Raw genomic sequence first — 15,972 nt, 5'->3', positions numbered from 1 at the left:
GCCTCAGAGACTGCTTCATAGAGGCGTAGGATATTACAGATATGGAGATAGTCTCAAGGATACTTTTTTCATGAAAGTGGACGAGGCAAATGGATAAGTTTGTTGGATGGGAATATGGATAGGTCGTCAGGACGGGTATACCATGATCCGATACACCGATCCGAAGCTTCGAATCGAGAATATTGAGGGTCGAGAGTAGCATTCTAAAGCCCAATATGAATAGGTCGAGGATATTAGGGGGTCGAGAGTAAGCATTCTAAAGCCCAGTGCGTATAATGCAGTTAACAGCGAGTCTGGTTGGTACCTGGACGATATATTACGCATGCCGAGATCAAATGATGAAGAGTGGATCATTAGATAAGGGTATAGCGGTAAATGCATATTGCTTTACCAAACACACAGACACTTTTGATGTTTTTATTGCCAGGGTTGGGCGTGTGTGGGGGAGGCCATAAACAGGATGTTACAGGCACCCTCTGCCGCCTGGGATTATGTATACCTCCCTGTGGCTCTCAGTACTGTCGTGTCTGGTTGATTTCTCTAGGGTTGTTGCTGTTGCTCACCATGTTTGAGATATTCATCTTACCCATCATGTCTGATATTATTCATCTTACCCATCATGTCTGATATCATTCATCTTACCCATCATGTCTGATATTATTCATCTTACCCATCATGTCTGATATTATTCATCTTACCCATCAGGTCTGGTATCATTCATCTTACCCATAATGTCTGATATTATTCATCTTACCCATCAGGTCTGATATTATTCATCTTACCCATAATGTCTGGTATCATTCATCTTCCCATTAATATCTGATATTATTCATCTTCCCACAAAAAAATGAAAGAAAATGAGACGATATGTGCTCTTAAGAAAATGGAAAGGAGAATGTACGTAAATAAAGCTGTGGTTACTATGCAAATTTGGAACTTCGAAAACAAGGGAAGAAGTGGACCACTGCATATGTTGGGTTAGGTGGGGATAACTTGGCTGATGCGGTGGCTAGAAATGGATGTAGGGAATAGGTACCTTTAGGTACGTATTCATGTACTTAAGAGTATAAGACAATTAGAAAATATTGTCATTAATGGATTTAAGGAGAAGCTACAAGGAGAAGATATTACAGTTGTAATAGAATTCATAGAGTTGTATGATATATATATATTTTTTCTCTTTTTTTGGTGGCTAGGTTAAGATTGGGATATAAGAGCTGACTGGGATATGGAAGAGCTGTGAGGACTGGGATATGAATAAGTTGTGAGGACAAGATTATGGATGAATTATGAGAACGATGATACAATAAAGATTATATGTGTGTTGTGTTTTGATGAGGGAAAAGTGTTCACTTGAGAATTATATCAAGGAATGTAAGATGGATTGGTATGCTTAATAATGCCGTTAGATTAATAGAAAGTATTATTGAGGTTGTTAAACAATGGAAATAATGTAAATATACAAACTGTAAAGGGTATGACAAAGCTTGTTAACACTGGTAATACTGTAATGCAGGCATCTCACTGTATTTTGGTACGATCCTCCTTGTAATTTTCCTCATCTTACAGTAAACTGAAAATTTGATTAGGACTAATGACTTCATTTATATTTTTCCTGGAATATTAGAAAGTAGCGGGGAAGAGGACATGGCTTGTCCGCCCTCCACCGCCCTAGCTCTCGTGTCAAGGCAAGGACTGCTGCCACTAGCCAACCTTTTGGTAGAAAGTGTCGTACAGTATGTATGGTGCTCTTCATTGCGTTAGGGAAAGGGTAGCTGATGGACGGGGTGTCACAAAACCCTCACGCATTGTCGTCTTATGAGGAGTGGAGGGATTGTGAGGTACTCGCTGCCTCATGAGGCCAGGGATCATGCGTGTGTGTGTGTGTGTGTGTGTGTGTGTGTGTGTCTCGCTCTGCCTGTATGGCTCATTAGTTGAGTCACGTATTGTAAGGTCCTGTGTAGTGTTACGGAAGGGGGATGGATGGTGGACGTGTTTGGAGGTTGCAGGAAGCTGGGTACAGCCTCTCTCTCTCTCTCTCTCTCTCTCTCTCTCTCTCTCTCTCTCTCTCTCTCTCTCTCTCTCTCTCTCTCTCTCTCTCTCTCTCTCTCGACGGTGGAGAGAGAATACACGCACGATGACGCATGGCGATGCTTCATACTTCAATGGTGTTGATAAATGTGCGTCAATAGGCGTGTCGGGACGTTCCGCCCAGCTGAGGGACTGGAGACAGCGTTGTGTCCGTCATCACTGTATAACTTTCGCGGATTACTTCACTTTGGTTTAGAAACTTCATAATGATTGCTGATACCAAGTTTTGATATATATATCTATATATATTTTTTCATGTTAGCTGAGATGGCACGGACAGCTAACTGAGGTCCTAATTAAGCCCTAATTAGCCCAAGCCATGTACCCATTTTATCGACCATCCCCTAGGGGTGGATGAACAGCTGGGTTGGCTGTGGACAGACTGACGTAACCAGGATTCGAACCTATGCACTCGCCCCTGAGAGTCATCCGGGCCATGCCATAAGGGGCATACAGTGTTATACTTGCAAGTGTGTATAGTACGTACAGGTGAAAGTCCCATGCAACACTTTTCAGTCATAAACTTTAGCTTACTCGTCCGTCCGTAGCCACATACCGACCTGCACTCGCCCGTGCGTACGTTCGTGCTATGCTTTACTAGTTGCGTTCGTGAAAGGCTACTACACTCCTTCGTACGCACATGCATAATCGGCCTCAGCGACACAGCGTCCGTACGTACGGTCTTCGTAACTTTACGAACCCTTCCGCGCGTTCGTCCGTCCGTCTGTGTCGAGGCTCAGCCATGGTCTTTGTGGCTCTACTGGATCTTGTTAGAGGTTAATGATGGTTGACAGGATTACAGGTCCGACTGAGATTGTGGTCCCGGAGGAGTTGTGTCACTCGAGCGCCGCCCTGGTGGGGATATGGTTGTACCTTCGTCGCTCCAGCACTGCTCTGGTGGGGTGCAGAGGTATCTGTGTGGCACCAGCACCGCTCTAGTGGTATGTAAGAGGTATCTTTGCCACTCCAGCGCTGCTCTAGGGGAGGTGTGTAAAGACATCTATGCCACTCCATTGCTGCTCTGGTGGGGTACAGAGATATGGATGTGCCTGTAGCACCCCTCTGGTAGGGTACATAGACATCCGTGTGGGTCCAGCACCCCCTCTGGTGGAGTACAGAAGTATCTATGCCCCAACATAGCCTCTCTGGTGGTTATGTAGTTGTCTGTTTCCTTAAGGCTACGCATATTCCAAGAGGAGATCTTATTCCCTCGTTCAAGACGTGAGAGAAATGGGTCAGATCTGATCAGAGTCCGGTTTGGGTATAGGTTTGATAGTGCTACGTGTCCAGGCTTGAGGAAGGACTTCGTGTTGGAAGCTCATATGGTAGAGATCGAGAAGAGGATTAGTAGGAGACGTGGCTTGTAAGGGAAGTCAAAGCACGTCGTCGGTGACACACCATCGTCCTCCCCAGGTGCAGTGGCCTTGCCTTGGATAAGTGCACGTCCTACCACTTCAGAAGTGATTGGGATGTTGCCCCATCTCAGTTTGACCACTACACACTACTTGTATGGTAAAGCCTCTGTTGACAACAGTTTGGTGCAGGGGAATCCTCAACATACTGAGGCAGTGCTGTGAGTTGGAGCTGTGCAGACCTCTGCTGTGCCAGGTCGTCGGCGCAGTCAAGGGCAGTGTAATGAATTGGTGGCAGTTTTTTTGCTGTAATCCTATTAACATCCCCCTCCATATACCCGACTTTGGTACGTGTGAGCATTAATACCTTGCAGGGAACGATGCTAGTGGTCAGTTCGCCTTTGGTCCTTCATCTCGCAGATTTCCTTTGAAGCTTTCCAAGAGAGAGAGAGGAGGAGAACACCACCATTCCGATCTTGGTTCTAGTTATCTGCCCATACTCGATCTTTCTCTTCAAGGGCTTGCAATTGCTCATCTCTGGTCCAGGGGTTCTTACTCCTGTAATTCTTCTTCTGATGTGTCCGCAGCACATGGCAGTCATAGAAGCTGTCAGTGGCCTTAATCACGTCAGTAGAGAAGAAGTCAGGATCTATGGGGCTACCCTCGACGTACCTCTTGCTGAGGGCATCAGTGAACAGGCCATGCAAGTCCCAGGGGAGGGAGATGCGCCGTCTGACGTTTGGGATAGAAGGGAAATTCAGAGACTTTGTACTTTAAGAGAATAAGAGAGTGATCCGATATGTCCCGAACTACGATACACTGACACATGTGTACAGGGCTGGAGCGTAGGGTAAGGGCAAGATACCCATCGAGTACATGTTTAGGTTCATATGTAGGGCAATGGGGTGAAGCTGTGATGAATCAACCCATAATCTTGAACATTCCAAATGCCGACTCTGTTGAACATAAGCTTGGTCACTATGTTGAACATAAGCTTGGTCACTATGTTGAACATAAGCTTGGTCACTATATGAACGAATGTCCCAAAATGAGTGATTTCAGAGCTTACTGTTTCGCAAGCTTTAGTGATAGATAGTAATATCCTCGAAAACATTGACACTCTGTTCGAAATTCGTCATTCCCTGAGCTATGTCAACACCTCTTGTAATCATGCATGCCCAGTACAAGCACGCTCTGTAACTCCATTGCCCTCTGTGTAACAACGTGAACAATGCCAGTATATTCTGTAACTGTATTCGCAGTGTTATGTACGTCTGAAAGCTGGGACATGATTAAAACAGGACGTATTTAAAGTTAACTATATCTCTGATATAATAAGGTCTACTGTATTATCATACAGGCTGTTGTTGGTAGGGTGTGGTAATGATGGAGTATACTGGTGTCAGTACTCACTGTTGGCAGAGTACTGGTGTCAGTACTCACTGTTGGCAGAGTGCTGGTGTCACTACTCTGTCCTGTACAGCGTACGGGTGTCAATATTGACAACTGTTCAGCCTAAAGGTGTCAGTATATTTACTGCTGACAGCACCATACTGCTGACAACACCAGCCCTGCCAACCATCAGCTGACACCCTGGTGGCAGCATATGGCTGCTGGTGGTGTCCCAAGCATCTTAATACCTGATACAGGGCGGGCCAGGGGTGGCCCTGGCTGGGAGATATGTCGGGGCTGTGTAGACCCAGAGGAGTACGAGTAGCAAGGGTGACCTAAAGGTTAGTGCAAGCTGGGAGCGCCCGCCTTGCAGCCGTTTTGAGACTGCCACTGTCTTACCCCGAGGTCTCTTATTGCATGATGGAAGGTCCATGGCACCGGGATAGCTGAAGACCCTCATCTGGTGCCCGAGGACAAGCACCCTTATGGGAGGGTGCTCTAAGGCCGTAAATACCAGTGAGGAGGATCTGGGGATAATCTACGGGCAAAAGTCCTTCCTGGGACCCTGTCATCAAGGGTTATTTGGCGTCTCTTTATGTACTGCACAGGACTGTGTCATGACTGGGGCCCTCACCTCCGTGCAGGTAATAGATTAACCCCTTGAATAAGACGGTACGACCCTTGAACACGACGGTACGACCCTTGAACACGACGGTACGATCCTTTTACACGAAGGTACGACCCTTGAACATGACGATACGACCCTTGAACACGACGGTACGACCCTTGAACACGACGGTACGATCTTTGAACACAACGGTAAGAATCTTGAACACGACGGTACGATCATTGAACATGACGGTATGCTCCTTGAATACGACGGTACGACCGTTAATACCAGTGATTGAGAGGGTGAAGGCTTGTACAGAGCATCAGATTTGGGAAGAGCAGTGTGGTTTCAGAAGTGGTAGAGTATGTGTGGATCAGGTGTTTGCTTTGAAGAATGTATGTGAGAAATACTTAGAAAAGCAAATGGATTTGTTTGTAGCATTTATGGATCTGAAGAAGGCATATGAGAGAGTTGATAGGGATGCTCTGTGGAAGGTATTAAGAATATATGGTGTGGGAGGCAAGTTGTTGGAAGCAGTGAAAAGTTTTTATCGAGGATGTAAGGCATGTTTACGTGTAGGAAGAGAGGAAAGTGATTGGTTCTCAGTGAATGTAGGTTTGCGGCAGGGTTGCGTGATGTCTCCATGGTTGTTTAATTTGTTTATGGATGGGGTTGTTAGGGAGGTGAATGCAAGAGTTTTGGAAAGAGAGGCAAGTATGCAGTCTGTTGTGGATGAGAGAGCTTGGGAAGTGAGTCAGTTATTGTTCGCTGATGATACAGCGCTGGTGGCTGATTCGGGTGAGAAACTGCAGAAGCTGGTGACTGAGTTTGGTAAAGTGTGTGAAAGAAGAAAGCTGAGAGTAAATGTGAATAAGAGCAAGGTTATTAGGTACAGTAGGGTTAAGGGACAAGTCAATTGGGAGGTAAGTTTGAATGGAGAAAAACTGGAGGAAGTAAAGTGTTTTAGACATCTGGGAGTGGATTTGGCAGCCGATGGAATCCTGGAAGCGGAAGTGAATCGTAGGGTGGGGGAGGAGGCGAAAGTTCTGGGAGCGTTGAAGAATGTGTGGAAGTCGAGAACGTTATCTTGGAAAGCAAAAATGGGTATGTTTGAAGGAATAGTGGTTCCAGTAATGTTATATGGGTGCGAGGCGTGGGCTATAGATACAGTTGTGCGGGGGAGGGTGGATGTGCTTGAAATGAGATGTTTGAGGACAATCTGTGGTGTGATGTGGTTTGATCGAGTAAGTAATGATAGGGTAAGAGAGATGTGTGGTAATAAAAAGAGTGTGGTTGAGAGAGCAGAAGAGGATGTTTTGAAATGGTTTAGTCACATGGAGAGAATGAGTGAGGAAAGATTGACAAAGAGGATATATGTGTCAGAGGTGGAGGGAACGAGAAGAAGTGGGAGAAGAAATTGGAGGTGGAAAGATGGAGCGAAAAAGATTTTGAGTGATCGGGGCCTGAACATGCAGGAAGGTGAAAGGCGTGCAAGGAATAGAGTGAATTGGAACGATATGGTACCGGGGTCGACGTGCTGTCAGTGGATTGAACCAGGGCATGTGAAGCGTCTGGGGTGAACCATGGAAAGTTCTGTGGTGCCTGGATGTGGAAAGGGAGCTGTGGTTTGGGTGCATTATACATAACAGCTTGAGACTGAGTGTGAACGAATGTGGCCTTTGTTGTCTTTTCCTAGCGCTACCTCGCGCACATTTGGGGGAGGGGGTTGTTATTTCATGTGTGGCGGGGTGTCGACGGGAATGAATAAGGGCAGACAGTATGAATTATGTGTATATATGTATATGTCTGTGTGTGTATATATATGTATACGTTGAGATGTATAGGTATGTATATATGTGCGTGTGTGGACGTGTATGTATATACATGTGTATGTGGGTGGGTTGGGCCATTCTTTCTTCTGTTTCCTTGCGCTACCTCGCTAACGCGGGAGACAGCGACAAAGTATAATAATAAATAATAAATGCATAAATATATGTGTGTGTGTGTGTGTGTGTGTGTGTGTGTGTGTGTGTGTGTGTGTGTGTGTGTGTGTGTGTGTGTGTTTCAAAGGGAAAAAAAGCCTTCAGGAATTTTAACGATGTTTTTAGCACAACGAACATGTTTGGCAGTTCCAGGCTACATTTTAGCAGTTTTTAGCTTCGATGATTAATATGGCTGAAGTAGACGGGGCCAATTTAGTATTTCAAGCCAGAGCAAGAGTACATGGGCGAGGCATTTCAACTTTATCACCCATGTGGCTTGGCACTCTCCTCCCCCTGCGACCCACCATGACATATATAGAACTAACTGAACCCACAGGTCATCACCACCTGATGGTGGTCGGCATAGCTGCTGCTGTGATGGATGGTCCTGGCTGCGACGGGAGGTGGGTCGTGGGTTTGACGGGTGGGTCTTGGATGTGACGGGTGGGTCTTGGCTGTGACGGGTGAGTCCTAGCTGTGACGGATGGTGGTGGGTCCTGGATGTAGCGAGTGGGTCCCGCCTGTGAGTCTGTGTGTCATATATACGTATATATATACACTGCACCAGCCCTAGGCCATATGTTAACACCTGTGTCTAATACCCTACAATTGACCTGTTAAACACGACGGTACGACCCTTGGGTGAGATGGCCCGGCCTTCGATGTGACCCTGCGAGGTCAGAGGTCAGATCCAGAGACTAGGTCCTCATATCCAAGAGTCGAACCGCCGTATACAAGGTGTTAATCATCTATGAGGCCAAGATGTGAAGCATAAACCAACACACAGCTGGAGATGAATAGACCTTCACTTGCAGCCAAAGGATATCAATGAGACTAACTTGAAACTGTTCGCTGTCAACTAGAGTCGTCAGGATGAGAACTGAGCGCACACTTCCCTCATTCCGGACGCTGTCAAAGTCCTCGGTGCTACCACCCTCAGTGCCCAGTGTCTCATGAACCTCAGACCCGACCCCCCATCTTTGCCCATCACTGTTATACGTGTCATCAACGTTCCTAGGAAAGAACGCCTTGCGAGAAACTGGTCCTTCCACTGTTCACTTCCCACATGATGTTGTCCTAGATGTCCATTTGCTGGACATATGTGGCGTCATGGCTATGATGATGATAACCTTGCTGAATAGGTTCGTCTGCTCCCAGGTCTTTCCTGGACCACACTTAGTGTAAATGTGTGTCTTGTATCACCTCACTATGTACTATACCAATGCCATCAGCCATGACTCCACCCTCTTCTGATGGGATGAGTAAGCTCTGGGTTCGTGTGCACACTCGGGCCTTACTATCACCCTCCTGTGTCGAGGTATTGTACCCACCATACGTTCGGTGCTTGTCTCCACCTACCTCACTCCTGTCGTACCTACTGCACGCTCCATACTTGCCTCTACCTACTCACCTACCTACCTACCTGCATATTCTTTCACAGAAATAATCTGTCTGTATGTACTTAGAGAAATAAAGTGTTTTAAGTATGTCTAAATACGTAAGGTTTAAAAAGATAGATATGGAGGAAGAAACGTACATCAGTGGATGACAGAAGCGACATCGGTTGTTACACAACGAGCCAAGATGCCTCAAGGTCGTGGGAGTTGGAGTTGATGGCGGGCAGCCGCTAGGCGATAGACAGGTGCGTCTGGCACTGCACATCTATCAATCTATACACATTCTAGCCGCCCTGGGACCAGGAGACGGGCTTGTTGTCAGGGGGGGCCATCTCGACACAAGAGAGCTGGTGGTCTGTGTTGAGGAGGGATGGTGAGGACAAGGGTGTGATGGTGTGTGTTGGGGATGAGGGAGGGAAGAATCGACATTCCCTTCCTCTCTTCAAGACCCATTGGGTAGTGTTTAGGAGGGCTGGTGAGGGCAGGGGTGTGGAATTTCCTTTCCCCTAACCAAGAAGCATCAACATGAATACCCACACACACACACACACACACACACACACACACACACACACACACACAGTCTCCCAGGAGGATATATGAATAAGGCACCAAAAACACGTATCCAGCAAGCCGCCCACGCCCCTCAGAAAAGCCTACATCCAGCACGTGTAAACCCCCTCCTACTCGGTTGCCATATCTATACTGTACCTTCTCTTATCTCTCTTCCTCAAACCATCATATAAAAATAAGAAGTCTTGGGAAAAGCAGCGACTCCCATGACTGGTGAGGGCTGCTACTTGGCTTAGCTTAGTGTGTGTGCGTGTGTGTGTGTGTGCGTGTGTGTGTGTGTGTGTGAGGGAGGTAGGGAGGGTAGGGCTCCTGGAACATGCTGTCCAAGGGTGGTATATATGTTGGTGAGGTCAGCGTAGGGACCGCTACTCACTGAACCCGCTCCGTACGTGCAGGGCCAGGCTGCCGCTCCCTGCACCATACTGGTGCATTTGTAAATACATATTAGCATACAAAAGCTCATTCAAATTCATATATATATATATATATATATATATATATATATATATATATATATATATATATATATATATATATATATATATATATATAGATAGATAGATAGATAGATAGATAGAGAGATAGATAGAGAGAGAGAGAGAGAGAGAGAGAGAGAGAGAGAGGATGACAACACAACGCACACAGGTAACACTCGGCTGCGTAGTCACTTTATTCCAGCTTACAGATTTGTAGGGTGAGCGTCACCAGAGTGTGTGGTTGCGAGAGACTGTCCCTCCCTTCCAGATCCTCACTCGTGGCATCCCACTGGCCTCAAGAAATGAGCCCTCTTGTGCCTCCCCGTCTTCGCGAACGATGTCAGGGTTGATACATCAGCTCGATGGAATTACGTTGACTCCTTCTCCACTAGTGTTCGCGTTGACGACCACTACCACCAACCGCACAGTGCTTAGATCATACGTATCCTCCACAAGTGGACTGCCATCAGCCACGTTCACCATCATGGCAAAGTAAGGCAGTAGTGATTCTCCCCAGCCTCACCTCCATTGATCCCCCTCACACGCCCTTACTGCCTCACTAGGCCCCAGTCGCCTCCACCAGGTTACCTGATTCGCCAAACTCCTCGACGTCATTCTGGGAGATGAATTAAGCAGGGAAGTCCACCAGCGATCGTCTGTACGTTCTCCATAGACTCAAGACACTTAGACTCCCTACGCCTGAACTGAAGAACATCTACACAACTTTCATTCTACCCAAAGTCAACTATCCTTTCCCCGCCTGGTCTACCTCCTCATCCACTACGCAACAGGGGCTACTAGAAAAGGAGCAGAAAAAGGCATGGGAGATCTTCCACGGTCCCTCTTTAGCAACGTATCAAAAAGCCCCGAACACACTGCTCTTACCCAGCTCTCTCCAACCATCGCCTGGACCTCACTGGAGAGTTTAAGAATCATAGACTCCCGTGGTGTAACGATTAGCGTTCCTAACTGTGACACATTCAAGGTCTGCCCAGGGTCGAGCGCATAGGTTCCAATCCTGGTTGCGGCAGTCGGTCCACAGTTTAACCCAGCTGCTCATCCACTCCTAGGGTTTGGTCGATAAATAGGTACCTGGCTCAGGCTAGGATATGTAGATTCATATGTAGCGTTAATGAGATGGCCTTGATCAGGGCTTCAGTTGCCTGTGCCGTCTCAGCTAATATTAAAAAGGAATCTGCACCATTCTCGCCACCATCACCTACTTTCGCCAGAAATCCTTCCTCCTTGGGTTGCGGACTGGCGCCACAATCACACTGGAAAAATTTTAAGGAATCTTTTTTTTTTTTGACACTGTCCCCTTGTTATAAGCCCACTGTTTTTATGATATGTATTTTCTCCGTACATTTTGCTGTCTTCGGTTGCATTTTCTTCAATAAACCGTCAATGACTACAACCACTACTACTACTACTCTAATGGTGGTCGGCAGGCATCGTCCAGGGGGTGGGAGAGTAGTGAGTTCGGGGATAAGGAGGCTGGAAACCCTTCGCCCTTGTGTGTTATTACTTTCCAAAAAAAAACAGGAACGGAAGAAAAGGCCAAGTGAGGATTATGCTTCGAAAAACCAGGCTCGGGTTGTGTGAGTCCTGGATAGATGTAACCAGGACGAGAAGAAGCGAGATGTAGGTGTTGTCTATAGTGAGACGCTTGCGTGGGACAGAATAAACTGGATCGGTGTGGTATATGGGGAGGGGCGCGACGTGCTGTCACCAGAATGAACTAGAGAATTTGAAGCAGTAGACGTAAACCATGGAATGGTTCTGTAGGGTCTGGCTGTGACTAGAAGGCTCTAAATTGCGTACATTGTACATGACAAGTAGAGAGGAAATATGCATGCAAATGAGGTTATTGTTTGTTCCTGATGCTGTTTCGTAAGGCAATTAAGCATACAAAGTTATTATCATTAATTATCATTTTTATCTATCTATTTATTATTGTTATTATTATTATATTATTATTATTATCATTATTATTATTATTATTACTATTATTATTATTATTATTATTATTATTATTATTATTATTATTATTATTATTATTATTATTGTTATTATTATTATCATTATTATTATTATTACTATTATTATTATTATTATTATTATTATTATTATTATTATCATTATTATCATTATCATTACCCTTGGGGATAAGAAGAAAAATACCCCCCCACACGTAGGGGGTCTGGAAATCTTCTCCTGACATTGTGTTAAAATCACTCTCATGGCCAGCATTAGCCCACTGTCATTATCTCATGAAGCAGCTGACATTTACGGTGTGTGACCCTGTGTGACTTAGGTAAGGTCGTAGGCCAGGTACCGAGAAGGTATGCAACACTCGACATTGGGAGGTTTTCCCGCGTCGGACACGCCACTCAACCATCCTCTTTAATCCCCTTAGGGCCCATCTTAAATACATTTAACACTGTCGGTGTAACCAACCTAAGCTGCCTTTCTGGCAACGCATCCTCTCTTCTTCAGAAGCTCCACGAGACCCGGCATGTTACACAGCTCTCACCTGGAAATGCCGTCCTTACTTTATGCACCTACACTAGTGCCACAGAAACTTAGCAAGCTTCATTTCACCTTACTCTAAACTCGTTTTCATCTCCATACCTAATCCTACACCAGTTACAGCAACTGGCATAGCTACATCACCATTGTACATACGCAATAAGGCGCTGTATTGTTACACACACACACACACACACACACACACACGAACAGGAGACAGCAATAAGCAGGACGTATAACTTAGATATTCCATCGGAAGCCATCTAACATGGACACCCTTGTTGGTGTGTGGGTGTTGGCGTGGCTCCACACCGGCCATGGGTGTTGGCGTGGGCTTTACGCACGGCGTAAAGGTGGGTGTGGGGGTTAGCTTGGGCAGGTGGGCGTGGAGGATGACGTCGGCTGCACACCGGGAGGATAGACGGGCGTGGGTGTGGGCGTAGATTCACGGGTGAGGGCGAGGGGGTGGGGGGGGTGTCACACGAATGTGAACAATGGTTTACGTGGGTACTGATGAGCATGCGCGTCTTGCTGTGGTTTTAAGCGGTGGCCTGAGCGTGGACGCGATCGAAATCATTGCCGTAGGCGTGTACGGACATGTGTGGGCGTGGGCATTTGTGGGCATGGGCGTGTGTGGGTGAGGACGTGAAAACACGAGTGTTTGGATGTTGGTTTATTAGACGTGAAGTGAGGCAGGCCAGGGGCATGGGTGCGGGTACATGACTGTGGGCGCAGGCGTGGCTGTAAAACATGGGTGTGAGGGAGGGGCGTGGGGGTTGAGTGAGTAAGAAAATGAGATATGGTTATGATATTGGTTGAGTGAGGCGTGGGTATCAGTGCGGGTGTAGGTGCGATGGTGGCGCGAACGTAGGTGGCGTGGGTGTGGGTAGCGTGGGCGTAGGTGAGGTGGGCGTGGAGCGTGTCTGAGTATCGGCTGGGTGGAGACCACACTCAGTACTAGACCAGCGTGGACCAGTTTTTGCGCCAGTGAAACATTGAATCTGCTTTTCCCAGTCTGTTGTTGGGCTACATATGAGAGAGAGAGAGAGAGAGAGAGAGAGAGAGAGAGAGAGAGAGAGAGAGAGAGAGAGAGAGAGAGAGAGAGAGAGAGAGAGAGAGAGAGACTGCTGCCGGAAGACTGGCTGGTGTGGGAATGGCTTCTAAATGATCTTGGCGACCCTTGATATACTCTCTTGGCAACACTGATATACTATCTTGGCAACCCTGATATACTGTCTTGGCAACACTGACATGCTGTCTGAGTAATACTGACAGACCGTCTTTGGTAACACTGGTAGACTGTCTTGGTAACAGTCTCGTAACACTGATAGACTGTCTTGGGAACATCGACTGACTGTCGTGGTAACATTGGTAGACTGTTGCGGTAACAGTATCATCTTGGTAACACTGAAAGTGTCCTGGTAACACTGATTGACCCCTCTTGTCAACACTGACTGTCTCGGAGGTCAAACGGATGGACTGTGTTGGTAATACTGCTAGACTGTCGTAGCTCGCTCAGACCTTGTGTGGTCTCTCTCTCTCTCTCTCTCTCTCTCTCTCTCTCTCTCTCTCTCTCTCTCTCTCTCTCTCTCTCTCTCTCTCTCTCTCTCTCTCTCTCCCTCTCTCTCTCTCTCTCTCTCTCTCTCTCGAGCCATGACTGCAGCTCCCTACCCACACCTCCTTCCAGGAGATCCCTTTCTTGCCATACATTACCCCACCTGGGTTAATGGTTCACTAAACCTCTGGCGAGGTGAAGTCTTATTATTCGCCGGTGATCTTGAAAGACTGTGTCTGTCCGCACACTTGGGTTATCTAGACTACATAAGTACAGAAAACTAGGAAAACGTGTATGAAAATAAATCGCTGACGTGGACACTCTACCTATACGAGTAAATTAAGAATTTCGTCTGAGCCTACGTACAACGTTCACTTTTGGAAGGGATCTGTAAAAGACAGTGTGAACGTAGCTGATTATCTACCACCGATGTGTTTCAAATCTTTAGGGAACTGTCGTGGAGTCTATACCACTTGACTTCAATTGTTAACATCCTTATATTTTTTCGACCACAAGGTCTCCCATTTCAAATCGCTTTATGTGGCATCACCTTTTCACTCAGTGGTAACAAATGCCACAGGCTAGGCAAATTCAGTTGTAATGATTAAGTTTAATGTGATGGCAGTTTAATGCTTAAGTTTAATGTGGTGGCAGTTTAATGCTTACGTCAAGAGTGGTCAATAAAGCTACGATTTTATGATGGATGTTAATCCTGGAGTTACTGACGTGTTGATGGACGATAGTCTGTCACGTCCAAATGATGTGGTCAGTTCACACACCATCATCACCTCGGTGACGCGAGACACGTCCCTCTCCTCACTGTCGAGTGTGGCACCTTCAAGCCAAACATCTGTGGCTGTGGCTTGCAAACAGGCTTGGTCTAGATGGCGCGTCATGAGGCGGCCTGCAATTTTAAGGCAGATCGCTGTAGGAACCATAGGTGGAGTGGCCGGGTGCGGTAGATGTGTGCTGGTGAAGATGTAGCTGGCTGATGTAAGTATAGCTGGTTGCTGGATGAGTAACTGAGTGCTGTAGAGGTGTACTGATATAGAGAGGCTGGTCGCCTCAAGTGGCGCCTGTGAGCTGTACCAAAGTTTAGCTCTTGGGTGAGTCTGAGGTAGAGATACCCCATCGAACGGTGACACCACCATTCAAAAAGCCTCGATCTCAAGTTGGACTGATTCATTTCGAGCAAACCCCATGTCCAAATATCCTCAAGCAGTTTGAATACATTGGTCTCGTGTTTAGAAAGTTAGCCAGTTAATGTGAGGAGGTCCTCACGAAGCTTGTTGTGGGGGGTCGAAAGGGGGTTCGAGACGACCTTTGAAACAGTGTTTTATGTGTGAATTGTCGTCTTGAATGATGATGATAAGTGGAGTAAGTAACTAATCAGGTCTCGTTTGCTTTTCTTCTAATTCCTCCTCCTTTTCCTCTGCCGGCTGCTCTGTGTCAGACACTTGCCTGGGATAGGTCGTACCAAATATGTATTGGGTTTCAGTAGATCAGAAACGGATCATTACATCACACAGTCGACCAGCATAATTTGGGGAAATGATTTTTTGTTCTTAACTGGTATGGTGAAGTCGGTCATCACCCATAGCTACATGACCCCCTGCGCAAGACCCATCATCACACTGTATTTCCCCATAAAAGACACCCGAGTAAAGAGTTCTCCAGACGGGAACGAGGCATCAAGTCCAATATCTTCAGAGCAATTCACGTGAAATTGTTGTGGGGTTGTAAATCCTTCCATCCTACTAAAAACATACGAGGTGGTGAGTGGGAGGGTGTGGTGAAGATGGTGGTTGTCACCGACCTCCGCCATCACTGTCCATCATGCTCCCCAGTCAACTGCCTCCACCACACTAATGTGTGGGATCCGTACCAACGACCACCGCTCAACACCCTTGACACCTTTGGCTTACAACGGCTTGGCAGCTACAACACCCGGTCCTTTACGACGTCTGGCAGCTACAACACCTGGTCCTTTACGACGTCCTGGCAGCTACAACACC

The 15,972-nt window shown here is 46.7% G+C and overlaps 1 protein-coding gene across 1 annotated transcript in view; it reads left to right on the top strand.

Annotated features, from left to right (window-relative positions):
* Positions 1-15,972, top strand: part of LOC139759965 (matrix metalloproteinase-25-like) — a 498,618-nt gene that overhangs the window by 354,483 nt on the left and 128,163 nt on the right. The window lies entirely within an intron of this gene.

This window comes from Panulirus ornatus, chromosome 34 (assembly GCF_036320965.1).
Source record: "Panulirus ornatus isolate Po-2019 chromosome 34, ASM3632096v1, whole genome shotgun sequence".
Lineage (NCBI taxonomy): Eukaryota > Metazoa > Arthropoda > Malacostraca > Decapoda > Palinuridae > Panulirus > Panulirus ornatus.
Note: the sequence above shows the minus strand (reverse complement) of the source record. Positions and strands in the feature narration are given on the sequence as shown.